This window comes from Agelaius phoeniceus, chromosome 11 (assembly GCF_051311805.1).
Source record: "Agelaius phoeniceus isolate bAgePho1 chromosome 11, bAgePho1.hap1, whole genome shotgun sequence".
Lineage (NCBI taxonomy): Eukaryota > Metazoa > Chordata > Aves > Passeriformes > Icteridae > Agelaius > Agelaius phoeniceus.
This window is the reverse complement of record NC_135275.1, coordinates 15,344,993-15,372,215: the sequence shown is the minus strand read 5'-3', so window position 1 is coordinate 15,372,215 and position 27,223 is coordinate 15,344,993. Positions and strand designations below refer to the sequence as shown.

The 27,223-nt window shown below is 37.7% G+C and overlaps 1 protein-coding gene across 6 annotated transcripts in view; it reads left to right on the top strand.

Annotated features, from left to right (window-relative positions):
• The window catches only part of FHIT (fragile histidine triad diadenosine triphosphatase), a 521,930-nt gene that overhangs the window by 88,819 nt on the left and 405,888 nt on the right, over positions 1–27,223 (top strand). Inside the window, exon 1 of one of the 6 annotated variants that reach the window (XM_077184625.1) lies at positions 9,865–9,961. The exons of the other annotated variants lie outside the window; for them this stretch is intronic. The gene's annotated coding sequence lies outside the window, so the exon portion shown is untranslated. Of the gene's footprint in view, positions 1–9,864; positions 9,962–27,223 lie in introns of those variants that run through there. 6 annotated transcript variants of the gene reach the window in all.

Sequence of the window (27,223 nt, the reverse complement as noted above, 5' to 3'; positions counted from 1 at the left end):
AGTACCAGGGATAAATGAGGATCTTGACTCAGCAACATAATACTTCACAGAGTGACAGCGAAAATAAGATGACAGAAAAGATTTATATTGATCAAAAGAAATACTGGCCTTGGGCTAAAGGACCAAAGTGATTAACAAAAAGTGATGCAACTGGCATTCCATGAGTAAGTTTTGACAGGATTCAGAGATCACACCTTGGAAATCCTGAGAATTCACACGTGAGGAGAGGCTTTGATGGCTCTCTTAGTTCTGAAGTCTTTTTTAACTGGACACAAACATAAAAAAGGATAAAGGGGCATGTGCAATGGTACCCCCAATGTCAGGAGTTGAGGAAGGGCTGCATTAACCTCTGAGTGCCACAGGGACAGCCCTGTCTGTGAGTGAGTGGGTGCATGCAGGATGGGCTGATTTACTGCCCAGCAAAGGGATAACAGGTCTGGCCTTCATAAAGGATGTTCCAGTTCACCAGGTTTAATGTGCTGTGTTAGTGTGCTTGTGTTTTATGAGAGTTACACGTGTTACAAGGAGAATGGGGGCCCTTTCTGTAAAGACAGAAGATGCCCATTATTCCCTACTGTGATTTCTATGCCTGGAATTGCCCTGTTTTACAGTGATGAGGTATTAATAAAACAGGAAATTAATTTTCCTGTTGGAGGAAAGGGGCAATCCTGTCCTGTCACATCCCATGGGTGTTCAGTGGCCTGGTGTCTCAGCAGAAATGTCAGCTGCTCAGGGATGGGCTCACTGCTCTCTTTGGTCCTCCAGCAAACAGGATGGTGCTCTGTGCTCCCTGTGAACTTGTGAAATACAGGGCTCAGGCCTCTGTGAAACATTATGCCTGACTTCTGCTGTGCCTTAGAGGAGCAGCAGCATTGCAGTAAATAACCGTGTCAAAGACAAGGTTTAGCTCAGTCCAGGGAGGGGAGTTGAACAGTGCCATGGCATAACTGAGCCTGAGCTGTGACAGGGAGGAGGAGGGTGGGGGTAAGGACTAGAAGGACAAGTGTGTTTGAAGTGGTCTTACCTTTCACAGATACTCTGAAGTGGTGCTCAGGAGGTATACATCAGAAAATCCATGCAAAGTGAGATTTGCCTCTCAGCTTCTACTGCAGTGGAATTTCTCTCCTTTTAAATTATATTTTTAGGATACTTTGATTGATATGGAGAGCAGCTTAGATTTTTCCATGGAATTTTCAAAGAATGGCTGTTATGCCTTCTAAGGACAGAACTCCACTATTTTCTAAACCAGTTTCAATAGAAGGAAATGAATGAAACCCTATCAGTATTGCCTGCAGAGATCTCTTGCAGAGGAGAAGTCTCCTAAGATAGTGATGCTCTTTCAAATCCTTTCTAACCCAAACCACTCTATGATTCTGTGACAGTTTTGTTTGCATATCAGGCAGATGGAAATGTGGAATGGAGCTGATCCACAGCTTCTTGAGTCCTATGCAAAAAAAAAAATTATATTTCTGAAGTGAGATAACCAAAGAACATGACGACAGGCTTTGACTATGAAATTTTGTCAAGAGAACTGTTTCATGCTACCTGTCCCACTTTTATTTCCTTTTAGAGTATTTAAGTTGAAAATATTCCTGCTAGGACTCTTTTTCTTCCTGCAGCTTAACAACTTCCAGAGTTTTCCATACTGACTTTGCTTAATCCAGTTCTTAATTTCTTTAGCATGTTTATTTTTCTGTTCAAAAGGGATCACAGCTCACAGGTAGGATTTCTAGCAATCCTTTACAGACCCTTTGTTGGATGCTGATTGATGTTCTCATATTCCTAGTCCTTGCTGCACACAAGTATTCAGCAAAGAACCCATGCAAGGTTATATTTCTAACTTACAAGAAACAGATTGAGAACCTTTGTATCTTGCATTTCTTTTCCCATTTGAATTTTGATACTAGACCAATTGCATTGGGGATTTTTTTGATGAACTTCAGTTTAGAGCCTCTTTTATTTTCCCTCACAAACTTTCTTTCCATGACAAGTGGATCTGATTTTCAAGATGTTTAATTTTTTTGCCTCTTGATATAATAGATAATCCAAATACTATGCAATATTGGGAGAACAGTTTTAGCCTTCTGCAAATAGCATTTTCTTGTGTGAATTCTGAAAAGCAAATTGTTTTGCTTGTCCAATTTGGTTTGTGTAATATGCAGTTAAACCAAAGGTTAAGGGTCACTTGTTCTTCCTATCTGCTGACTATTTTATAGTTTTGATATAGCAGCTAGTTTTGGGCTAATTCTCTATATGTGTAGAGCCTTATCCAGGAGGGATATTGTGTCTGATATTTAAATTTATTTTTTCTTCTGGAAATGAAACAAAATGGAATATTTACTTGTTCATACCTCCAGTTGATTATTTCAATATCTTTGTGCTGCAGCATCTCTTTGTCATACTTGTAAGTGGTGTGCTGGTTTTGCTGGAGAAGAAAACCTTATCTAATACAAATAACTTGATCCTATTTCAGTCTCAGCCCAAAGGTGTTTAATGTTACCAGGCTGTACATCTCAGCATTACACCTTGTTCAGAGATCTGGAGTATGTTACAAGTGTTAAAGATGTGCTCTGGCTGAGGAATGCTTTAGTCTTGGATTTGGATTAAAGGCAACTGTTGCTATCACAGAATGAATAAACCTGTTTGGGATTGAGACAAATACCTGTGTTCCAGCCCCTTTTCCTTTTAGGGTGAACAGAAGTCTGGCTCTCAAGGTCAGGGAGGGGATTTCTATTCTGCTTTTGTGTTTTGCTGTTGTTATTTTTTTTTTTCTGTGTGTGTTTCTTATATGATGGAAAAAAAGAAACCTTCTTTTCTGGTTACACATATTTCCTGAAAAATTAACTTAAAACCCTTTCCCCCCCACCTTAAATAGTAAAGCAGATATCTCCTTATTGGAGTTATTTCACAGTTTTCTTTTCCTGAAGGCAGAAATATATTTGTTTCCAAATTAAGTTAGAATTACTTAAACAGAAAAATTACTTTTCTGCATTAGCACCCATAATTTACTGTCATTCCTTTATTATTAATAGTTACAACAAAGCCACCGAGGTCAGTTTGCCAATGGAATGAAAGTTACAGATTCTGATGGTTTTATAACGTTAAAGGTAATTAACCCCAGCTTTGCTGTTCTAATGGAAGGTGCAGTTGGTCTCACATGCCTTCATGGCTGGCTGCCACCAAGTGCTGCACATGGCTCCAGCCTGCTGCTGCTCCAGCTTCACCTGAGGCACTCTGCAGTTCCTTCCTCTGCCTGCCTGAGTGCTGGGGGCTCAGAGAAGACACTGCACTTCCCCAGGAGCTGAATTTTGCTGATAATCCGGATGTTTTGAGCGAGGAACAAAGTTTCAGCAGGTGTGGTCATCACCTCAGAGTGTTACTCCTGTCAGGGATTGTCCCTGGCTGTCCATGTCTGTGCTGGAACTTGGAGTGGATGAGTACAGGGACTCCCTGCAGAGCCACTGAGGCTTCCCCAAGCAGAGAAGGTCATACCTTTGCTGATGTTTAGGGCCAAAAATAGGGAAAGATTACAACACTAGGTATTTTAATCTGGCTACAGATATTATTACTGTTTTGCTTATTGGGTAGGTTAATATATCACTGAGGACTTAATACAGATAACATTTTGTATTCTGTTGTAAATAAGAAAAATGAGAAATAGTATAGACTGTAAATAAATAAATGGCACTTGTGGTGAAATATCCTTCTATAGAGTTTCCCTTTGGACAATATCTTAGTCTCCCTAAAAATGGCAGTTCTCACATCCTGTTCTGTGGAAACTCTGTTGGTATGAACTCCTGTGAACTGGTAGAGCCCAGCATGGTGATAATAAACCAGTTTAAATCTTTAGTGTGTTAACTAACAATTGCATATTCTAACATCCCACTGATTGACTTTCTCAAGAGCCAGCCTGATTGCATTGTGATTCTGTGAAGGTCAGGACCTTGGTTTAGAAGGATCACAGAACTTGCTGTTCTCTTCAAATGGTGAACAAGAATAAACCCACTAGATCAAGCAAATACTTGACATTTTTCTTCCTGAGCTAGAGGACTCTTATCAAAAAACACATCTGCCTTCATACAGTCTGAAGCATAGGAAGGCTCTCTTCATATTGATTATGGGTTTTCTCTCTCTTGTTACTGATTGCAGAATTTGTTCCTTGAGGAAAAGAAAATCATAATTCCCATGTTATTTACTGTCTGAACATCTAGGCTTCTCAGAATTTTCCCTTCCAGAGGATTCTTCAGAGCACTTTTAGAAATAAATAGCTAATCACTTTGGTAGTCTTCTTGGAGTAAGTGTTATGTAAATAATGGACCAGGTTTTATTGACTTCAAAAGAACAGCAACAGCAAAAGGAAAATTCAACAATGTCCTCACTTTGCAAATACAATTTTTAAACAAAATTATTTCAAAGGCCTTTGATTTATTTATTTGGGAATCAGTGAACTTTGGATCAAACAGAAAATTATTTCCCCTTCATCTCTTCTTACCTCCTGTCTAAAAAACCTGTTCCTTTCCCCACTCCTGATGATTTTAATGTGATTTTATATGTATATCTATCTATATATATATATATATTCCACCCAATTTAAACAAAGACCAGAGCCACTCATAGTGCTGCCTAGGGAAATTTTATCAACATCAGGATAATATTAAGAGGATGAATCAAGCAATTAATTTATTTCAAGGTAAGATCAGCATATCTGACTAGATATTATATTACTATGTGTAGCAAAATTTCAAAGTTAATTTAGACTATGTGAAGTAAAGTCATCCTTTTTCAAATGCATGAGAAGAGATTATTAAATTCCATATTCCAGTGTAAATTAGCTTCTAAACATAGAGGTTTGCAGCTTGAATTGAATCAAGGAGTGTTTCAGAGGTTCAGAGTGTTAACTATTTGCTGATGGCTTTGCTCAATTCATTTCTGGAAAGGATATCTCACTGGGCTTGTCCAATTCTCAGTATATAATGGATTAATGGCTTGGAACTTTATCTATAATTCCTTGGTTTTATGTTTAAACACTTCATAAACTCTTGATATCCTTTTTTCCCTCTTGAGTTCATTAAGAAAATACCATAAAGCAAAGCTAGCCCTTTCTATTCTTTGTATTTAATTATTTAGAAAATGCATGGTGATATCAATATTCTAAACCACTGTAATGTAATAATTTAAGGACTTTGGGAAAAGTAAAAAACAAAACTCAGTTTTTTGTTGAGTCTTCTCTGTTAAGAAGAGCTGTAATGAGCAAATTCATCAAATGCCTGATGGGTAGAGTGGTTGCTTTTATAAAGCTTAGAAAGCCAATATGCCTTTGCTGCTCAGCTTTTGCAAACTGGGATATGGTGACCATGCATAAGGCTTGAATACAAAGCACTGGTTTTATTCTCTGCTCATTTCATTAACTCTTTTAACACAAACACTAACTCTAAAATGCATAACCTGCATTCCTGTGCAAAGGTTTAATCACTGACTATAAAGAAACATTTTGAAGCATTTTTGACGCTTCATATTTTCATGTTCCTTTTGTTACTGTTTCTTACCTCTTCCCTTAAAGGAAACAAAGTAAAAACAAGCAACTACCAAAAAAAACCCCAACAACCTCCCCCTGCAAAAAAGCACTCTCCCCAAAACCCCCAAACCAATAAAAAACCCAACACCCCCTGGGAGCTTTGTCCAATATATACAATATATATACCCCATGATGTTTCCAACATCAACAAGCCCTGTGACTGTGGAAGCAATTCTCCTTTGAATGTTCAGCTCTTGGTGCCTGAGTACTGATTCAAGTCAAGGAGGCAAAGGGCACAGTGTGGTTTCTCAACATTTTCAGAAGCATAAACTCTTGCAAGGCAATATTTTTTGGCTTGGTAATGCCAAGTATGAGCTATTCAGTGGCTTCTCTCATCTTAGTTTTCAATTCTGGAATTTATACTTCAGCAAAGGACCCATATTATTAACAAATAATAATAACATTGAGAAAAAAGAATCAAGATGCGTTTGTTTTTCTTGGTTCTAAATGTATTTAGCCAAATTCTCTGTACAGAGATATCTGCATATCACCAAATAATTTTTGCTCTTTGCTGAAAAGCAGTATAGCTTTTTTTGTGCTTCTTGAGATTCTGAACTGCTGGGAAGCAATGTGAATAATTGATACCTTTTATTACTCATTGCTCATTGCTTTTGCATAAAGAACAAAAAATGTCCTTTATAGTTTGCTCTCCTGTGTACTAAACTGGCTTTAGGCACGGAGAAATTAGCAGCTATAGAGACTACTATATCTGAAGAGGTTTTACATTTTGTGACTAGCTTGATGGACTTGCACTTTTAATTAACAAATCAACAAGCACTAATGTGCTAGCAGCAGAGCTTAGGTCAAACATAATCAGCCAAACCCGTTCTAATGAGTGAAATTACTCTAGGGATTAATCTGATGATGCAAATGAAAGGGCTAGGAAAAGAGCTGCTATTCCACTTCCTTGGATGATACATGTTTTCCTTCCAAAATATTTTAGAAAATATTTTAGCAACACTTAGATTTTGGATGTTACACACTCCTATGCTGGGAGCTAGTCAATATTTGAGGTTTATGTGCTGCTCATATTTTTTGTCAAATGAAGTATAAAATCGGGCATTGCAATTGTGTTAAAACGTATTAACACTAATTCTGGTTCTAGCTAAACTCATCTGAAAAGAACAAGGAATTAATTTTACAGGTCAGCTTGAGATGTTCTCACTGGTGTGTACTAGAAGCCGGTTTAGAGAAGGTTTTGCAGGCTGCTGTCATGGTATTTTTAATACATCTTAACTTTCCTTTGGCACAAAGATACTCTAATGCTAGTAGGCTTTGTATTTTCATGTAAATTATAGGATAAATATGAAGCTCTGTAGCCTTGCAAGGAGGATAAGGAACAGGATGTCATATCTAAATTCTGTCTCCAGCTTTTTCACTGTTAAGACATTTGCCATGTTACTTATCCTTTTGTGCCTTGTTCAATAAAAAAGGGATAATGATGCTAGCTTAATATTGTAAAGTGTTTTCAGGATGAGAAGAACTTGCAGTGTGGCAGCATTGCTGTTCTCAGTGTGTTACTGGTGAACTTCAGTTCTAAAAACCACTTTGATCCTTTGGGAGAGAACATTCTCAGGTCTGTCCCCTGCATGCAAGATTTGGGGAATGATGGTGCTTTGGGTGTTTTAATGAGAACCATATTTAAAAACTGCTGCTACCACAAGAACAGAAGGTGATCTCTTACTATATTGCAGTGAATTAGTGACTGTTCTGGTTTTTTTTTTTTTTTGTGGTTGTTTTGGGTTTTTTTGGGGTTTGTTTTTTGGGTTTTTGTTTCTTTGTTTGGTTGGGATTTTTTTTTTGTGTGCTTTGGGTTTTTTTGGTTTTGTTTTTTTGTACTTGTATTTAGTGCCCACAGAAAAACCATATTGGACTCAAGTAAAAGAATAGAAAGCAGGAATTCAGGAATGGACCATTTTGTGGTACAGTTTGGTCTTGTTTTCCCCCACTTTGTCTTTGTAGAATGATGAAATAAAGCACAAATGCTTAGCTATGATGCATTAGAAATAAGACACATGCACAGAAAGGAAAATGAACAAACTCAGTACAGCATAAGCACAATGTTTTCCTTATCACAAAATGAACTTTTTTTATGTCATATACTTTCCCAGTTCATTCTTGTCATGGGAACACAATGCTGTTATCGACACAGCATTCCCTAGCCTGCTTTCCAGAACATCTCAAGTTCATTATTCTCTGTTAAGATATTTAGGAGCTAAATTGAGCAATGCCATTTCATTACAAAATATAATGATTGGAAAGAGGACAAATACTTGTATCCTGAATCTTGTTTATCAGTTAATTCTTTATTATAGTACAGCAGCAATTGCATATGCAAAATGGAATTCTAATTACATTCTGCATAGCAGTGTAGTAGTTTTATCAATGCTATTTAGTTGCATAATGCACAGAGCACAAACTATGGTACAGCAATATAAATAATTAGTTTAATTTGCTATTAATGAATCTACAAAATGAAATTATATTAGTATTTTCAGAACAAGTGGTTAATTACAAACATGGTTTGCGTATTACCCTCTGTTGCTGTTGGATGTATTTTTTGACATTGGTTGTAATTATTTTGTGGAGAATTTCTCATAGTGGGATGTGCCAGGAGGTTTGTGCCAAGCTGTCTAAATTTTGGCCCAGACATCTCCCTTTAGGCTCCTGCACTTAGCTGATAGTGAAGGTATACTGGGGGTTTGAGTGGTTTTGGTAATGGGTAAATAGAAGAAAGTGCAAGAGACACGATGGGAAGTTGCTTTTTCTCACGCACCACAGGCATGGTTTCATCTACCTTCTAGCTATAAAACAGATTAGGTCTGAAAATGTGATTTATCAAAGATCATTCATGCTTTGTCTCTTTTGCAAAGAATTTTACTGTCAAAAGGTCATGGTGTTTCTGACTGCAGCAGTTCAGCAGTTTATTCATGTGGGCTGTGTTTTATGGCTGCTTTTGCAGGAGGAGCAAAATGTAAGTGGGCCCTGAAAACCCAGTCAGTTGAACAACATAGCATGAGGTGTAATTACCCAGACCCTGTGGGTTTTTTTAGGAAAAGAAGCTAGGGGGTTGTTAAATACACCTGAAAGACTGGCCCAGGAAAGCTCCCTCCTCCAGTTCAATCAATATCTTATTACATAATAAACCATGATAGAGAGGTGGGAATTATGCATTCATGGCCAAGGCTTTGTTCTGCAAAGGTTGCAGGAATCAGATAATCAATATAATTGTTATTGCCAGATGTTATCTTGTTAGGGGAAAGTAGCACTGATTACATCTCCTTTGTGGACAAGGTAATACTTATTGCTAACTGTGGGGAAAAATTATTAAGTTTTTAAGGCTGAAGTTCAGTTATGTTGACTGTCATTTGAAAATAAGTGTTTGAATGTGGTTTTGTCTGCCTTTGAGCAGACATTGCTTTCACTCTAATCTCAAAATTCCTATTGTTGTCCTGTTTTTATTAAACTTGCTGGCATTCTGTGTTGATCGTTATCTTCAGTAAACTCCAGTAAGGCTGAAAGAGCAACAAGCACATTTCCTTTTCATCTTTTAGCTCTAAGTGGTTCAGTATCTTAATTTTTTAAAACTACATTGTGCTGACAATAAGCTTCTAATCTAAATAACTGTTTGCTCAAAGGAGCTGAGCACCTAAATTATCCAGCTGCTTGCACATCTGTCTCTTCATTGATATCTGAACATGAGCTGCCTGAAGGTAGATGGTGCATATCTGGGCTACCTGCATTTCTCCCTCCCCTGTTGTCTCTGGACTGAACAGTGGCATCCTATTAAAATTTCAGTCTCCACATCTCCTGGCCTTCAATAGGTGTAGTTTGTTTCTGTGCTGTGGCTGCTTCTAGGGATAGAGGAATTTTAGTATTTACCACAGTTGAGGTATTTATCTCTGCAGGTCTCTTTTGATAGCTAAGAAAAAAGGGTATAGAAAAAACAACATAACCTGTTAGTGGAACTAAGAGAACAATTCAGTGTGCATCAGCTTCAACTCAAGGGACAAGCCCAACTTGCCTTGGGTCCTGTTTCCTGTTTTTCAGCTATTTGAAAATACCATCACTTCTTTTCTGGTCTAAGGCTGTTCCTTTGCTTTGTTTTCTACCAAGTGATGTTTTTGGCTGGTGATTTCAAAAATAATTCAACAGTTATCTGAAATGTTATACTTTAAACTGCTGCAGGCTATTAGCTAGCTGCTCTATAAATGTTTTGCTTAGAGTAATAATATGTGTCCTGCCCATGCCCAGGATGCCTCTCATCTTCCATCAAGAGGAATATGCAGCAGCACTGGTATGAGCCCATGTTCTCAATGGTTCTTTCTTCAGCATCCCTTATCAGTTTGCTTCTGACACTGGCCCTCTCTCAATGGAGTCAGCAAGGTATGACATCAGTTATTTTAATTCTTTGTCTGTATTACTTGCTCCTTGATCACTCTTTGTTTTTCATCTTAGAGAAGAGTTTCAGTAGCCTGGGGATTTCAGTTTCCTCACATGAGAAGTATGTGTTTGAGGGGGAGGTGAGTAAGATGCTGAAACCTCTGCCCCTGCTTTTCTCTTGATTCTTACAGAGAAAGAGAATGTAATTGTGCTGAAGTTGTACTTCACTTGATTCAGGATTTTGTTCACTTAACTGAAATTTCTTTGGTTTTCCACCCTGCTTTTTCTACTCTAATAAGCAGAATGAGGATTGTTGCTGTTGAAACATGTATCATTTCTGTTAAGCCATGTGAACCTGTGAATCTTTTTGCTAAGATTTGAAAAGTCAGACATTAAGGGGAATCACAGAAAGGGTACTGACTGGTCAACAGCAAGTTTATTCAATTCAGTGTCACAGTTAGACTTATTAGGCTTCATGTCTGCTTCTCTGGAAACAGAACTGCAATTTCTTTTTATCTATTGTGGCTGCAGACTCACATAGTACATGCATTAACCAGGGCAAATGGTCCGTAGTTAGTTTAGGAATTTAATCTAAAACAAAACTGGAGATTTACCCTTCTTCCTGGTTTATCAGTCTTGTTTCCTGCTGTATTCACTGTTCTTGGCTTCCCTTCCCAGCTGGGACAGATTGCTGCTGCCCTGGGAAGGTTGGATGAAAGCTGAGCCAGTTTGTGTTGCACCACTGCCTGCAGTGAGTGCTCATGGGCATTCCTGGTGCAAGTCCCTGGGAATTCCCTGGTGTTAATATCCATGCCTCTGTTTGATGGGTAGACTCTTGCTTCCAGTATAATTTCTCCAGCCAGGATCTTGCCTTTTTTTTTTTTTTTTTTTTTTTTTTTTTTTTCTAGATCACTTCTTCTGAGACTACTGATTCTCTTTGGGAACATCAATCTGTCTCTTTTTCCCAAGCTAAAGAGTCTATGTGCAAAAGCACAACATGTCTTCATCCTCCAGGGTGGCTGTTCTCATGTCACAGGTCAATCCCCTGCTGCCTGGTAGCGTTCTCAGTGTAAACTGTTTTTCCCACATACCGAGGTTCTGTAGTCAAATTGATAAAATCAGATCTTTCCCAGAGATTTTTCCCTTAGATTTTTCTCTTATTTTATTGTTTTGTTGGTATTTTTGCTTTCAGAAGAGCAGGTTTCTTTATGTTGCATCGTTTTCCTAATTTCCAAGTGGATTGTAGTGGAGGGCAAAATTTTCGCCGGCACTTTGATGAATGAATGATAAAATATCTACACAGCCCCAGTGTGTGCAGAGGGCCTGTGTCACTGTGTGGCAGAAGGTTTGTTCATTTTTAGCTGAAGCATTAACTGCTTAGGCCCAGGGTCCTTGTACAATATTGATTTTTAACTTTGCAAAAAAGAGATCAGTGTTTGTATTTAAGAAAAAGGAATTGGGAAGTGCTGCATCAGAGCAGTGGAACCACAGGAGAAAGATTAATATTAGCTGCATCTGACTACTTGTTATTCTAGCTCAGCATTTCATTAACGTTGTAAGATTGTTTTGCACTTGGTTTCCCAGGGAATATGAAGCTTAATGTTGAAAGACATCTAGTCTGGCAGTTCTGCCCTCTGGAGGGCTTAGAAAGGGCTTTTCAGAGGACCTACCCCTTTCAGGGCCTCTGTTGTTGGTCCTGTGCTAATTACTCATACAAAACTTGATTTTCCTTCAGCAGACATCAAAGGAAATTTTGCTAATTTATTTTTGAGTATTTGTCCTGGAAATAGAGATGACCACTTAGAAAGTAAGAGCTTTTTGAATTTCATCAAATCAGTCCTGCATGAGGCCATCCTGAAAAAATGAGTCTTTCAATTAGAAATATGAAATGGACATACCAGAAATTATCAATATTAAACATTTATTAACTGAAGTATTCCAATATTGAAACAGTCTGATATTTCTTCTTGGGTTGCTCAGTAGATATGTGAGATTTAGCTTCAATTCCAGATAATGGATTTGACATTATAATGCGGTTAATAGTAACTACTGAAATTTTATGTTCTGGAATTCTTTAAAATCTTTTAACTTGCACTTTGTTTTCCAAAGTATTTTACCCAACAGGTTAAAATACAGCATCCATAAAGTTCTCTGAAAATGCCATAGAGTATTCTATGGCATTTATTAAAAAATAAATCTCAAAAATATGAGGAATTTGTGAAATACAGACAGATTGATATACTTGTTCTATTATTCCTATTTGCTGATATTGTTGATGTTTGTGCCCTCACTCCTTATACTGGGTCCATAATTTATCTTTGCATTAGTGCAACTTTTGCATTTGACTGTGAGTACAGTGGCCAAGTTCTTTGTGCTGCCAAAGCCTGCTAACACTGGTAGCACTTTTATATTTCTGAAGACAATGAATTGGATGATGCAGTAGTAATCCAGTTCAGTTGGGGGCTGATCAGAATCATAACTCTGAACTTCTTTAGAAGCAAAAGCTTCTGAGTGTCTCTTTTCTCTGTTAAATAGAAGGTTTATAAAATTTAATTCACAATGTACTTTAACGACTGTGTTCTTAGCTCATCTCAGAAAAATGAGGGAAGTTGAAGAAATCCATTTTATTTGGCAACATACATAGCCCAATTTGCAAAATACTAGTATAAGGATCCTCAAATTGAATAATTTTATTTGTTTGGGAAAACAAATTTGTATCTGAATTCTGTGAAAGTATAGCAAGGACTTCCTGCTGTGCATTGATTTGGTACTTGGTGGTGGTGAGTTTTGAACCAACACTGTGTATCCTTTGTCTTCATTTCACTGGTTACTATAGACAAGATGGTGGTATTTTTAGTTTTTTTTTTCACAAACAATAATCAAGGTAGAGAGCTTCCTGGGTCAGGAGTTTATAACAGAAATTCTTCATCATGTATATAAATTCTGAATCCTTTAAAGATTCCAAAGTGTGAGAATGGATTGTTGCTAAGGAGTCACTGCAGTCCCTCTCCTGGGAGCCACATTTGGAAACAATGGATCAGCTCTGAGCAGCTCATCTTGGACTTCAGTCCACAGGCAGAGGAGTGAGGGCTTGTGCTTTATGGCAACCTTATTCCCAGCAGTTAAATTTCATTAAAAGTCAAGCAAATTATATTGGAGAGCTTGCTAAAATTACTGTCCAGTGTAAGCAGTTTCACTTGAAAATGTTTATGTACAAGAGTGAGCTGTGTTTACTGTGTAAGTAATGGCAATTTTAAAATAAACTGGCTATTTGTGTTTTTGATTATTGTTGCTTGCACTAGGCAGCATCAAGCAATTTGTGTTTCAGGTGCTGTCTTATAAAGTACATACTTTCAGGTAGTATTCTATGGTAGTCATCAATTGACCATGACCCTACAAGTTTATAAAATAAGAAACTTTCAGTTTGAAAAGCAGTAACTTTTTCAGCTCAGAAAGTTTGATTTGAATGTCTGAGCAGGTACAGACTTTAAAGCACTTGAAAATGACTAAAGAATTCAGATTTGACATGCTATTTCTAATTACTGATAGATGAAAACACACAGCAAGGGGAGCAAACTGGAAGAATTGGAAGTTTGTGCAGAATTGCAGAAGCTTGTTCTGGTTGATAGAGGTTAATAGTGGGGCAGTCTCCTGGCTGGAGTGCTGAAATGTGGATCCAGGATTAAGAGACTGGGAATGGGGAGTGGTTTGAATGCAGGGAGCTCTGCTTTGAAAGAGGAGATGAGTCCATGGAGAGCTCTTTGGGTAAAGATCATTAAGTAAAATGATCATCAGGAAAAATCTTTCTTCCTTACAACGTTCCAGTTTGAATACTAAGGACTGGAAATACTTGGCATCAGTTTCCTAAGAACCTTTTGTCTCAACCCCTTTGAGACTGGCAAACATTAAGGGGAGCATATAAATATATTATGAAGTATTTGCATATAATATTGAGCAACCTGCATACTAAACTTTGGAAAACTAATGTAAGATATTCTTCCCTTGTTATTGCTAAAGAAAGGGCAAGAAAGGGTAAAATCATAGAGATGGGTAAAAGCAGATTTCATTCCAAGAAGGAGAGATGAGAAAAACTAGGTTTTCTTGGTCTGTGTTTTTTTATTCACAGATCAGTGGTGCCAGGAGGATCATAAACTGACAAATGTGCATTGGTATTACTGGCAAGTCCCCTTGTCCTTTGTGAGCAAAGGACACAATTTCCACAGGGACCTTCTTCCTATTTTGAGACATCCAGAGGCTAATTGGAATCAAAAATAAATTTTACCTCATGATGAAAGATCACAGGGTTGATAAGGTCTACCACAGTTTTCTAGGCATGGAATAAGCTGGGTTTGATTGCTTAATACTTTCACTTTTTGGCCAGATGTAAAAAAAGAAAATTAAAAATTCTATAACTAAACCTCCTACTGCTCCTGTGAGTTTTCTGAAATGTTCAGTATCCAGTAATTCTCATTAATGTTTATACAGATCTTTTTCAAAAAAACACATGAAGATCATCTATACTCTGGAATGCAACAAGCTGGAAATAAAATAGATTTTTAGCATGTTCCTTAGTAATGAGATACACTTGCTTTATCAAAATAAAGAAAGCAGAAGAATAGAGGCATGTCTAGTCTTTAAAAGAAATCATAGGCCTGCCTGATAATGAAGAACTGTTCAAGAGCAATTCATCCTTGGGAAATGATTACCTCTGTCATCCACCCAAGGTCAGTGACACGTTCAGTTAACAGCTACATCAAAGGCAGAAGCATAAATTAAAAGAATTCCATGACTCCAAGTCAGTTTGAGCATAAAATCTAAAATACCCTGCAGTTTGTAGGGTCTCCCTTAGCCTTTTCAGTTTTTGCATTAGCTTTTGTTGTATTTTCTGTGCTATTTTTTATTGTTAATAATTCTTTACCAAATTGCTTCCAGAAGAGCCCAGGAAAATCAAAACTTGGTTGTGCTCTGGTACTGCCAGGATGCTGCAGACAGTAGACAATTCTCTAGGTGCACACAGTCACTATGTTGGTGAGCCTGGAAGTAATCCTACTAAAATGAATTTGACTACTAATAGTTGTCACTAAGTAAAAGAGGAAATTTCTGTCCTCAAAAGCAGAACATTTCCAGTGCTGGGGGCATGGGAGCATGCACATGCCCTGGCACTCAGGCTACACAAGTAGTGCTGTCACAGCCAATATTTATATATGCATGAGGGTGGTTATTTTATTTGTGTCAAACACAGACATTTTAAAAGTTAAAATATAATTTTGAAGGATTTAAATTATGCTGTTTCATTTTGTGCCCTACTGCCCCAATAGTCAACCAGAATCCCTTATCACTCCTTTCCCTGCAGCTTGATTTAAAGGTTATAAATAATTCTCTTCAATAGGTTTTGCTTTGGAGTCCAACTTTTGAACTTTAATATACACCACTATACTATATTGTTACATTGGCAAACAGTTGACTGAGAGTAGGTAATATGATTATAAAGCTGTTTGCTCTTGCCTACTTTAATAAAAAAAAGAAAAATAACAACAGAAAATGTGACTTAAATAGGCCTGAATAGTGGTAGGGCAAGATGATTCTGTTACCACATGAGAAACCTTGTTTGGTGTCACATGGAAGTATTGGGGATGCTCTGTAGCCTCTGAAGGAAAATAAGCTGTGATGTTGTCTAAAGTTTTGCATTCCCTTCCACTTCTCTCTGTGAACCCCCCAGTCTGTCTGTTGCAGGGATGGTCTGAGGCAGAGGTCACGTTGCTTTTTCTGCCTGGATGCCATGTAGAGACTCTGGATACTTGTTTGAGAACTTAATGTAATGAGAGTTAATTGCACAATACTGTCAAGGGCTTCTTCCTAGGTATAGACCCTTCCACTTTATGGAGCATGACTTGTGGGCAGTAAGGTTTTAGGTTTATTTCTTCTTTGCCTTGACTTTGCAAATTGCTGTTTTTAGAAGTTTCTTGTACTTTACGAAGAAGGTTTTATTTATTTTTTAAATTACAATGGCTGTGATGCAGGAGCAGGGAGGAAATGTAGCTATGTTAATCAAAGCTGTCAGCTCTTGTTACTGGAGCACTCTTTGTATCAATTTTTAAAGTGTTTAATAAAACATAGGGACTGTGTCTCCTCTTTCTAGTCTGTAGTCATCTGACTACACTGAAGTCAAAGGAAGGTACTTTTCATGTGCAGTGCAGTAATGAGAAGAGAATGATAGATTCTTTGCTGCTGAAGATTTCAGCATCTGGTAAGCAGTTTCTTTTTCTAGGTTGGAAAAGAAAGCAGCAGTGGGTAGTGGCCTCTGTTAAAACTCTTGATGCACTGTTGGCAGCTTTTCCTGGCTAGCTCTCATGTAGTGGTTATCTTCCATATGAATTTTGGGTCAAATTCTAAGTAAATTTACTTCTGAAAATCAAATACAGCTCTAATTCATTTTGCTTGTGGAAGGACTGAGAGGATAATTTCATCTCTTGGTTTTATTACATATTCTGATTTTGCAATTTCATCCATGTATGTGAAAAACAACTGAGAGTGCATGTTTTTTCATGAGGCCCAGAAATGCAGTGCCATCCTTTCTGAAGACTCTGAAGTCTGTTGTGTGCTAAGTGCATCAGAAGTGCTGCTGGGTTTCCAGAGTGCAATCATTCCTGAGGCAGACGTTGGCAGCCACATAATTAAGACAGGACGGAGTGCATGAGTTTAGCTCTGGAAACAAGAAAAGAGTTTTACACTGAATTGAGATGGAAATTATGAGGGTGCATCTCAGTCAGCTCAGGCTATCCAGCTGCTGTAACTACAGGAGGGAAAGGAACTCTGCACTTCTTATTGATGAAAAATAAACTTGTTTCACTATGATTCTATAAGAAAAGACATTGAGCAAAGGCATCTCTGTAAAAGTTAATGCTGAAAGCTTTGCAGAAGGAGATAGAAAATTGTTTACAAGAACCATTTAAAAACCTTTTAGAATGTAAAATAGTTGCAGGTCTGACAATGGTGTGCTGACCGTTTTATTTTTTTCTTCCTTCTTTTCCAATTTATAAGATTTTCGTTGTATTTTACATCTGCAGCCTTCAGAACAAATTCTGGCAAGAGTATTCAGTGTCAGGCTTTCCCACCCCTCCTTAAATCTGTTTTCCCAGAGGCCCCACCCCTGTTGTTGATGGGCTCAGCCTTGGCCAGTGGTGGATCCATCCTGGAGCTGCAGGAATGGGCTCCACTGGGCATGGGGGAGGCTTCTGGCAGCTCCTCACAGAAGCCACCCCTGTTGCCCCCTGCTACCAAAACCTGGCCATACAAACCCAATACAGTTACCATGAGGGTGAGGGGTTTCCTCAGGACAGAGAAAAAGCCAACTGTTATGAATTCCTGTTTCTCATACAGAGAGATGCCTTGAACACTCTATAATGAAATTTTTATATGTGAGAGAGATTGTCAACATCATCCTATATTGTTCTTTGATGTGCCCCAAAAATACTGCAGCAGAAGGTATTAAAGAATAAATCATGTGCACAGCCCCCCCAAGCACAGTTTGTCTCTTTACTCTTAACCAGTTTGTGTCAGGGTGAATTTCCTCCTTCCCTGGGCTTATCCCTTATGAATTCCCCATGGGTTTTCTGTTTGTGTCACGGGGGTGTTAGTACCTTCTTGCTCAGCATTCATTATCACATTATTTCATCATTTCAGGGGGAAAAGTAAAGCAGTAACAGTCTTGTGTCAATGTCCTCTACACAGTGGAAGCAAACCTCCTTTACCCTTTAGATGCAAAGAAATGCTTTGCACAGTGGTTGTGTTCAAGTATCACTGAGCTGGTAATTGTGTGAAAAACATTAGGTCCAAGTCTTTAAGTATCAGCTCTTGCCAGTCTCTAGAGATTTTGCTGTGACCTGTGAGTATATCAGATGTAAGAAAATCCAGAAGTGTGTGCATCTCAGTGCACATGACCCCCCCTACCCACACAAGTGCATTAAAAATTGAAGAGCCATTTCTTTTCAGTGCTGCTGTGGTTGGTCTGTGTTCCCCTCACACTGGGATGAATATTAAGATCAATGATTTCCCCTCTTTCTCACTGAAAAATCCTAAACTCCGGTTCTGGATTCAGGGCTTAGGTTGAATATATTTAAATTTTAAAATTTGAATAATTAGAATTTTATCTTCTCCCTTAAAGAACCTTGTACCTTTCTAATTTTTAGTAATGGAGAAATGTAAATTAAACAGAGCTCACTCTTCAGTCTTTCTTACTGGTTTTTGTTCTTGCCTTTTCATAGATAAGATCAAGGCTCCAGCCTTGCCTAAAGGGCTGCTAATCTATTTGCTCTCGATCTTTTAAACCTCTTTCCAAGAGGCCACAATACTGACTCTAAGGTTTCTGGGTTGCTCTTTTCTTTGCTTTTCAATCCCTAAAGACTACAGGGCCTCCTGCTAAGGCAGTTATTTTTATGTTCTTTCCTGTAGTAAAAAGTGTGTTGCATTTTAACAAGACTTCTGTTTTTAAACAAATGAAGAGGTGCCCTGACCAGAGGTACTTGTACAGCACTGTAACCATTAAAATGGTTCTCTTCAGGCAAAGTGAGACACAGTAAATAAGGTCCTTATCCTGACTCTGGAATCATTAGAGTGGGAGGCTGATAAAGTACAATTGTGAATTCTGAAGGCGTGTGGGCTTTGTGGGGGTGTGTGTGTGTCTGTGTTAGGAATCTTTGCTGTTTCACCTGCTGAATGTGGGCCATGCTTTTTCCTGGCTCTGAGAGACCTGGCCCCCTCTTATCACTGAGGTGACATTTGGCATTCTTGGTCCTCTGTTTATGAATCCATCTCTTCAGCTTTTGAAATTACATGGCAAATTCTTTTTCTTTCTTCATGCTGGAGCTGCTGCCTAGCATTACTGATTTTAGAACTTTTTTAGTTTTGCTGTAGTGCTGAGAAATTAGTTCCTTGTCTCCACATCCCAATGAAAGGAGCATAAAGAAAGAATGATTCACAGAGCATTCTGATGGAGATCGCTCTGTGCACTAGAGAAAGGTTTGCTTTTCCCTCAAAAACCCAAGGCTGAAAGCAGTGAGTAGGTGAAAATAGAGACATGTAGATAATAAAAAAAAATCTGCAGTCTGCTAAGTGATGTTTTCTTGCCAGAGATTTAGTAGTGGTACCTCTGCTACCCCTGGAAGGGGTTTGGAGCCCAGAGGCCTCTTTGTTACTGCTCATCCCTGCTAGCTGAAGATACTGGCAGTTCTGGATTGGTGGTGTAGCTGCCATACCTTATCCAAAGATGGCTACATTTCTGGAATCAGAGAAGTTACTCCCATATAAGTAACCTCTAAATGGAATTTTACAGTTTGTCAAAAAGGGTTTGGTTATTTGGAAGAAATAGCCTCTGTTTAAAACTGTCTTTCTTGTTGGAAGAGTTCCTCCTCTGGTGAAATTAGCTGGACTTGGTATGCAGGCTAATTTTCTTTTGTGAAACTTGATTTTCCTTTTATAGTTTTTAGACTTAGCTTGGAATGCATTGGCTTATACAGGTCTGTAAGAATTGCATCCACCTTTCATCCAAACTGGAGGCAGGATGTGGTTAGCATGTGCTAGCAGAACATTGCAGAAAGTTCCAGTGCCAGAGGAACTTTCTTGAAAATGGCCACTGGACACAAAAGACCACTTTTCCATGTGCTGCTTCATAGAACTCCCCAGGGGTTTGGTTACTTCTTCTGGTACTGGTTATGAGCTGTTGTACCTTGTGGTAAGCTGGTAGCTGGAAGTTGATGGAATTCCAGACCATACAGACATTTAACCATCTGCCTTGTTTGTTTTCTCTTCATTTAGCTTTGCCCAGTTCAAGCGAAACAATTTTGGAATAAGGGACTGCAGAGAGAAAAAGCCAAATATTTGTTTACTTTTTGCAAATGAAAATATTGTGCTTAGTTTACTGTAAATTTAAACCTTAGTTTTCTACCTGATTGCACATAGAAACATATGTGTGATTAGTGAAAACCAGCCTTCCAACTGTCATCCTAAACTCCTTAAATTATATTTTGGAAGTAAATGTAAATCACTCTTTTTCTGCTTGTGATGGCAGACTTTTTTGGCACTTAGAAAAGAGGCTGCATACCAAGTTTTTAAAATAGTACAGAGATAATGTTGATTAATGTGGGTTATTATGTAAGTACTGGACCAGAATTCATAACAGAATTAAAGGTGTAATAGAAATTAAACTTACATTTAATTTTAATTACAGATTACCTCATTTACTCAGTCCCCTACCACACTGCTCAATGATCATTATCATGACACGAAAAGCACCACAATATTTGTGAGCCTGCAATGTGCAGCAGTAAAATTCCTTAAAGGAACTAATTTCTAGTTTGGAGGGGCTGGCACTTGTGTAGTCAACTTAGAGTGCCTTCCATGTCACTGGACAAAGCCATACAACTTTCCCAAATGAATTAATGTTGGAATTAGATATTTCAGACCATCCTAATTTATTTGTTAAAAATTACTCTTGCTGAAAGATCCTGATCTGGGTAATTTGTTCAAATAATAAGGTATCCTTAAGTGAAATGTACCAAACAAAACATGCACTTTTTTTTCTGAGCTCATATCTTTTAATAGTTGCCATTTTCCATCAATAGAAGCTTTTATATCTTTTTGTTTCTAAATTTCTAAGCTCTGCATGGCATGTAGCTGCTTTTGCACTCAAGACACTCCTCAAGCTTCCCTTCAACAAGAGATAGATGGAGTTCTGTGCCCTTTGGCAAAGTATGTTTTCTAATAGATTTGTTGTTTTTGTGTTGCTTGAATATTCTCCAATGTATCTGCCTGATTAAAAAAATTATAAGTCCTTGCATGAGGCCTTATTCCAGCTCTGGCTGCACTGGTGCCAAGTGCATAAAGTAATTTAGCATCCATTTGTGTGCTTGGGACGTCCCTGTGTGCATGTCCAGAGATGAGGCTGAACCTTTGCTGCAAAGTCTCTGACATTGATCTCAGTGACTCCAGAACTCTTCTAAACCCCTGATTCTCAGTGTGTGCTCTTGATATGCAAATATGGCAACAGATACCTGATAACTTGATGTTTAGCACAGCCTCTGCTTCTCTCTGCTCAGCTTTCTCCATCAAATGATTTTATTGCTGAACATTTGTGTTCTACTCTACGTCAGAGCATTCTTCAGTCTATTATACAAAAGCCTTATCTGCAATGATTTTAATTTCCTTTTAAATACCAGTAATGATGCTAGTATGGAATTAAATGCCAAATTCTGCAGTGTTCATCTAAACTTAGGTTATTCTAATTCACAGTTATTTATTAGTGTCTATTAGTGATTTAAAAAAATGTTGTCTTGTGTATGTCATGTTGAATTGTTCTAGTTCTTAATGAAAATGTCCTGTGCTGTTGTTTTTTGAAAATGTACCCTTTTGAAGGGTACCCTAATTTTGAGGATGTACCCTTTTTTATCAGTCAAGCTTTCTAATGCATTTAAAGAAAAAAAAGGTGAATTCCAGGTAGCTAACTTTATTTCCCATACATCCATTTCATATGGCATTAATTTTGCCTTATTTTACTTGCTTATTAGTAAAGTCATACATGAACCATTCCAGTATTTTGCCTGACTTGCCCAATTTATGGATATTGGTTTTGCTTGTTTTTTAAAGCTTAGCAATGTAATCTCTTTGTGACACTTTTTGCTGCTTGGCTAGCTGTCTCAAAGTTTTGGGATGCAAATTATCCAGATCTATTTCACTTCAGCATCTGTTAATTAACTTTCCCTCTCTAATAATTGTTGTAGAAAGCACTCACCCTGCAATGGCATCATCTCACTTTTTCCTGAAGACCAATACTTAGTGACTGCTTTTGTCTTTTTTTCTGTATTATTACTTCTATTAATACTTCTGCCACAAACCATGCATGTATCCAGCATGTTATAAATACTGTGTTCTTTATGAAATCTCTTAGTGTCCTCTGCTGCCCATTTTTTTAATATATTTTTTTCCTTGATCAGTTATGCAATTGCTTAGTCCTGACTCATATGCATTGCTAGGAATGGCTGTAGTTTCTTTAATTCATTATGTGCCCTTTACTACTGATCTAAATCATGTTGGTTATTTTGATTTTTTTTTTAATCCAATATTACCTAATTTCTGTTTGAGTTAGGACTATCCATGAGCTTGAAACTTGTTCTTAAACAGTGCCCAACTTTATACAACCCAAATCACTTTTTCTCTGTTGAGTTCTATAATGAACAATTCACAAGTTTTTTTTTTAATTCAGATTTCCATAATTGCAAAGTTCATTGAAGTTTGGCTTAGTTTGCTGTCACTTCACTTTGTATGTTCTTTTGCATGGGGAGTTTTATTTTGTACACCTTGATCTTACAGTTTTGAAGAAGGGGGAAGCAAAGGCAAGAGGGTGATGTGTTCTAAATGTTCTTCCAAGAACTGAGCCATCACATTAATTTATTTTTTTAGTCTAGGATTGGTAGATCAATCTGGAATCTACGAATTTATTTGTAAGAGGACACATCTTTTAGATGAAATGTTCAAGTGCTCTCATCTGGAATAGAGATTTTGAGGTAGAACTTGATAGATTGAATACTGAAACAATACCATCCACAGATTGTGAGTTTAAGCTTGGTAAACATAATCATTCTATTATTCTCTCTCCTCACTTGAATATTTACCTGAAAAAAACAGTTCCTTAATCATCTTGATACAAAAGGATATTTGAGGATAGTGAATTTTTGTGCTCACAGTAACAGTAAAAAAGTATATGAACTGCTGGAAGTTAATCAGATGACACAGAAAATTAACTTGTATCATCTTAGAGTTATCTTTGATTTCAGAAATCACTCTTTGCCCTGAGTAGGTGGTTCAAATAAACTGTTCAAATAGACAATGAGTTAATGGAATAAATTAGGAGGGGATTAATAGTAGATGTACTTTATTCATCAGAGAAATGTCAGAATACTGTATATGCACCACTTCAGAAATACATTTTCCAGTTTCCATATTATTTCATATTATTTTGATATGAAATAATGGGATGAATGAAATAATAGGAGTGGTCGTGAGTGGATTAGGCATATCCATTTATAATCCATTTTTATTCCTCTTCAAGTTTGGGTAACTTGATTTTATTAAAGTCAGTTAAATATGGGTCAAATAGGAGTCTCATATCTGGGAGATCCATACCACTGACTGGTGAAATGGGCATATAGGCTATAAATTCTTTCAAAGAGTAAAATAAATTATGGAAAATTTACGTAAATTAATTTTCTGTAAGTGAAGGGGCACTAAACATCTGCAGGGAAGGCTGGACCTACAATATTGGTGTGATAAGTAGCATTTCTGAGAAGATCTTTTGAGTCATTTCAAGGGTTACGATAATTTTTCCTTCCTGTGAAAAGGCTTTGGATTGTGCCTTTAGTAAATTAAACCACCATAAAATGAGAAATTAATTTAAAACCGTGTTGATTCAGAAATAATTAAATATGTCAACACTTACATCTAGTACACTCAAGGTCTGTAAGTGAATACATATTGTACTTAGGCTGTCCTGAATGTTTACATATTAAATGCACTGCAGTATAATAGTTTTAAATGTCTTTAAATGCAAACTGCTGCTGCAGTTTGATTGCTGATTTGAGATAATACTTCACTTGTGTTTGGAAAAATTAATTCCTCTGGGGAAATCAATATTTGTCCTGTCAGATTCCATACCTTGGTTTGTTGGGGGACAGGATGGCCTCTGGGGAAATGCTGATTGTTCATCTGCATTAGCAAGATCTGGTTGTGGAATAAAGGATTGCTCAGTCCAGATCCCTCTGTCATTCTGGGGTGGGTAAATTCTACACTGTGAACTTGAGAAAGTAAAAGCTCTGCCTCCTGCTGCCATGACTTGTTTCCTCTGCAGCAGTGATGTTTGACTGTGTGTGTGTTCAGTAGGGATGGGGAATACCAGTGTGTGGGAAGGACAGAGGGCATTTCAAATACCTGGAGGAATGTTAGTGAGGTTCCTCTCCAGCTCAGAAATAATGACAAGCCATGCAATGGAACTGCCTTGTTTTCCTTTCTTGTTCAGTGGGTGTAGGCATATATGTACTTGTGCAGCAAATGTGCATAAAATAAATGACACACTGCTCTGATTTGTCTTCAGAATTCTCCCATGAGTATGATGCTCTGAAGAATACATCACACATATTTCTTCTCTCTATAAATACCTTTGTTTCAAACTTACCAAGCCATTCTCTATGGACATGTAGAAATTGCAGGATAAAAAAATACCCAGCCCAGTAAACAAAGTCACTTATTCACCTGAGTAGGCACGAGGTAGGCAAAAGCAGGATCCCTCCTTCCAGAAGGTGAATCTCCTACAAAATGGGGTCACTGCACTGTTTTCCCCATGCACAGAACTAAGGTGTTCACCAGGGGGAATGAGGCTGCTCCCCACAGTGCTTTGGGTTTGAAATCACGTTTCAAGGGATGCAATTCCTTCAGGGATTTCTTGTGAGATCCTGTGACTTCATCTGAGATTCTTTATCCCAAATTGCTGATTCCACAGAGTAGCTGTAATCAGGAATGCAGTGAGCCCCCAAAGCCCCCTTGCCTGCTTTATAAGTGCAAATGTCCAGGGTACAGGTGCAAACTGAGAGGCTGCACCTGAGCAAATTTAGAGCTGCAGTATGCGGTGCTGTACATTCTGAAGAGATGGAAATCAAAGTCCTTTGTAAAACTAATAATTTTGAATAAAATATTCAGCTGCAGGAATATGGATTAGCCATTGCCATGGCAACTGGTACACATTCTTCAGTTAAACAATGAATTACAGAGTATTAGTCCTACACCTTAAAAGAGCAAGGCCCAACATTTCATTCTTTAAGGTTAACCTAAGTGAGTCACAGCTTGGAATATCTATGTGGAACTGGGACAGTTGCTGTGTAACTGTTGAATTCCTCTTTCCATCCAACAAGTTGAAGGGGGTAATACATAACTAACATAAGAATCTGCTGCTCCATAAGGCTTGTGCTGTTTTTGGTGGAAACCTAAGGATTGTTTTCTTTAGTTTTCATTCATAATCTACATTTTTCCCCCTCCATATTGAAGAATATTGTTTCTAGGGTTGGTTGTGGAATGTCCATCCCTGGAGATCCAGCAGGCCAAAGCCATGGTTGAAATGATCAAGTGTTTGCCACGGTCCCACTGTTGTCCTGAGGTTGGAGTTGACACTTGTAGGTCTCCCTTCCAGCCAACATTTTCTATATAGTATAGGAGTTCTAACAGAACGAGCTACTCCTTCTCTCTTCACCTTCAATTTTCTGATCTTCTGATGCTGGGGGAAGAGGAAAATGCACAATTTAGCTGGTTACTGTCAGAAAGAGAAAATAGCTAAGTCAAGTTTGAGGGCAAGGCGTTTTGTTTATTACTTTATTTTGGCCAATTTATCTCTTTAAGTTTTTTTAAAAGGTGAAAGTTTTTAATTTCATACCACTTTGGCATTGGAAAACTCAAATTTGCTAGCAAGATATGACATCTGTGTTTGATATTTTGAGGTTTTTACAAGTCATACCCTTGAAATGCATGGAGATTTCCATAGTGATTTTGTAGCAGTGTTTGTGTATTTGTTGCTGTTTACTGAAATTTGGTTACTTGGCAATTAAGTATTTCAATAGAGAGAAAAGTGAGAAAGCTTTCTTTGGAATTATTTTTGTTTTTTTCAAAAAGCTCATAAGGTGAGAAATGTATGTCCATTATATTAGTTGTGTGATTAAATTATAGGTTGTTTGGTTTTTTTTCTTTTTTTCCTTTTCCTTTTGCTAAGAAATTTTAGATCATTTATAAGATTTCTAGTTTCTGGATAACTTTTTAACATTTCAAGAAGCCAGAGTACTTCAGTACATTCTCGCAGATTTTTAATAAACTTTTTCTAAATTAGTGAAAGAAAATAAGAAAATTTCCAGGGAAATCCCTTGCTAGGTATCACATCTGTCAATTCATGTCAAGCTGGAGTAATTTTCATCAGCTTCAATCCTCAGTTTTGTTCAAAACTCAATTGTAGTATTTGCTAAAGACAAATACAATTATTTTAGAGCATATCTCAATTTTGATCAAGTACCAAATATTTTACTGTTGAAACTGTAATGTCCCAAGTTATATCAACATTGAGCTAGTTAAATAAAAAGCTAAAAAAATTTCTGAAATGATGCTCAACAGTGTGAAAATCTCTGGAGACCTTCTGTAAGCAAAGTGAAACAGAAATCACTACCCTTGCAAGTACTGATAACACACAGAGCTGTTTGTCTTCATCACTAGCTGAGAATGTGGCACATCACTATGTAAATTTGATTTGAGTCCTAATTAAATATTTAAAAGATGTTGGCTTTCTGTTGCCTTTTTGAGAAGATGGCATATTCTAGATAGAAAACCTTCTGGCTTCTTATTCCTATATATTTCTTATATTATGAAAGATTTGTTCACAAAGTAAAATGAATTTGGTGTTGATTTGAAAAAAAATGTCTGCTAATTACTCTCTGAAGACAGATATTTTAGCTGGAATATAACAGGTTTTGCTTCTCTTGGGGATGTTTAAGAGCACTGATCATACATAAATTATATTAATGAAATGGGAGGATTATTTTCTTAAGGATTTGTGCAAGTGATCTCTGGGAAATCTATTTTTTCATATTATTTTGTATTAACAAAATTAGTTTGAGTTTGACTACATTATGCTATTTTAGTACTTGAGTTCTAGAAAACTTTTTGAGCTGCAGGGTCTGGGTCTGATCTATTTCTGGGTGTAACTCTTCTGGATTATAAGGAGCAATTTAGATGTCAGCAGAATGAAGTCAGGCCTGGGAGCTGCCCATGTGCCTGGAGTCTGCAGCCTTGGCAGAGCTGTTTGTGTAGGGCTCCCTCTGGGAGGGCTCTGCTCTCCCAGGGCACTCACAGTGGTGTCCATCACCTTCAGTGTGTCTGTGCACGCTGGAGCAGGAGATGGTCACCAGAAAAGCACCATCACCTACTTCTGCAAGTGCAGAGGGGATTCTTTTGGACAAGGAAGAAGGCACTGGAGAGCATGTTGGGGAGATTCTATTATTCTGTCATTCCCAAGTGCAGTTCTGGCTTAATTTCTGCCTGATTTACTTCAACAGGAGCTAGCAAGGGGAACACATCAGCTGCTGTTGTTGTTGAGAATTAAAATTTAATGCCTTGGGTTAAAATTAAAAGGACAGTGCCCTGATGTGTTTTCCCTTCCCAAGTGTCTTATGGCAGTGCACAGTAAGT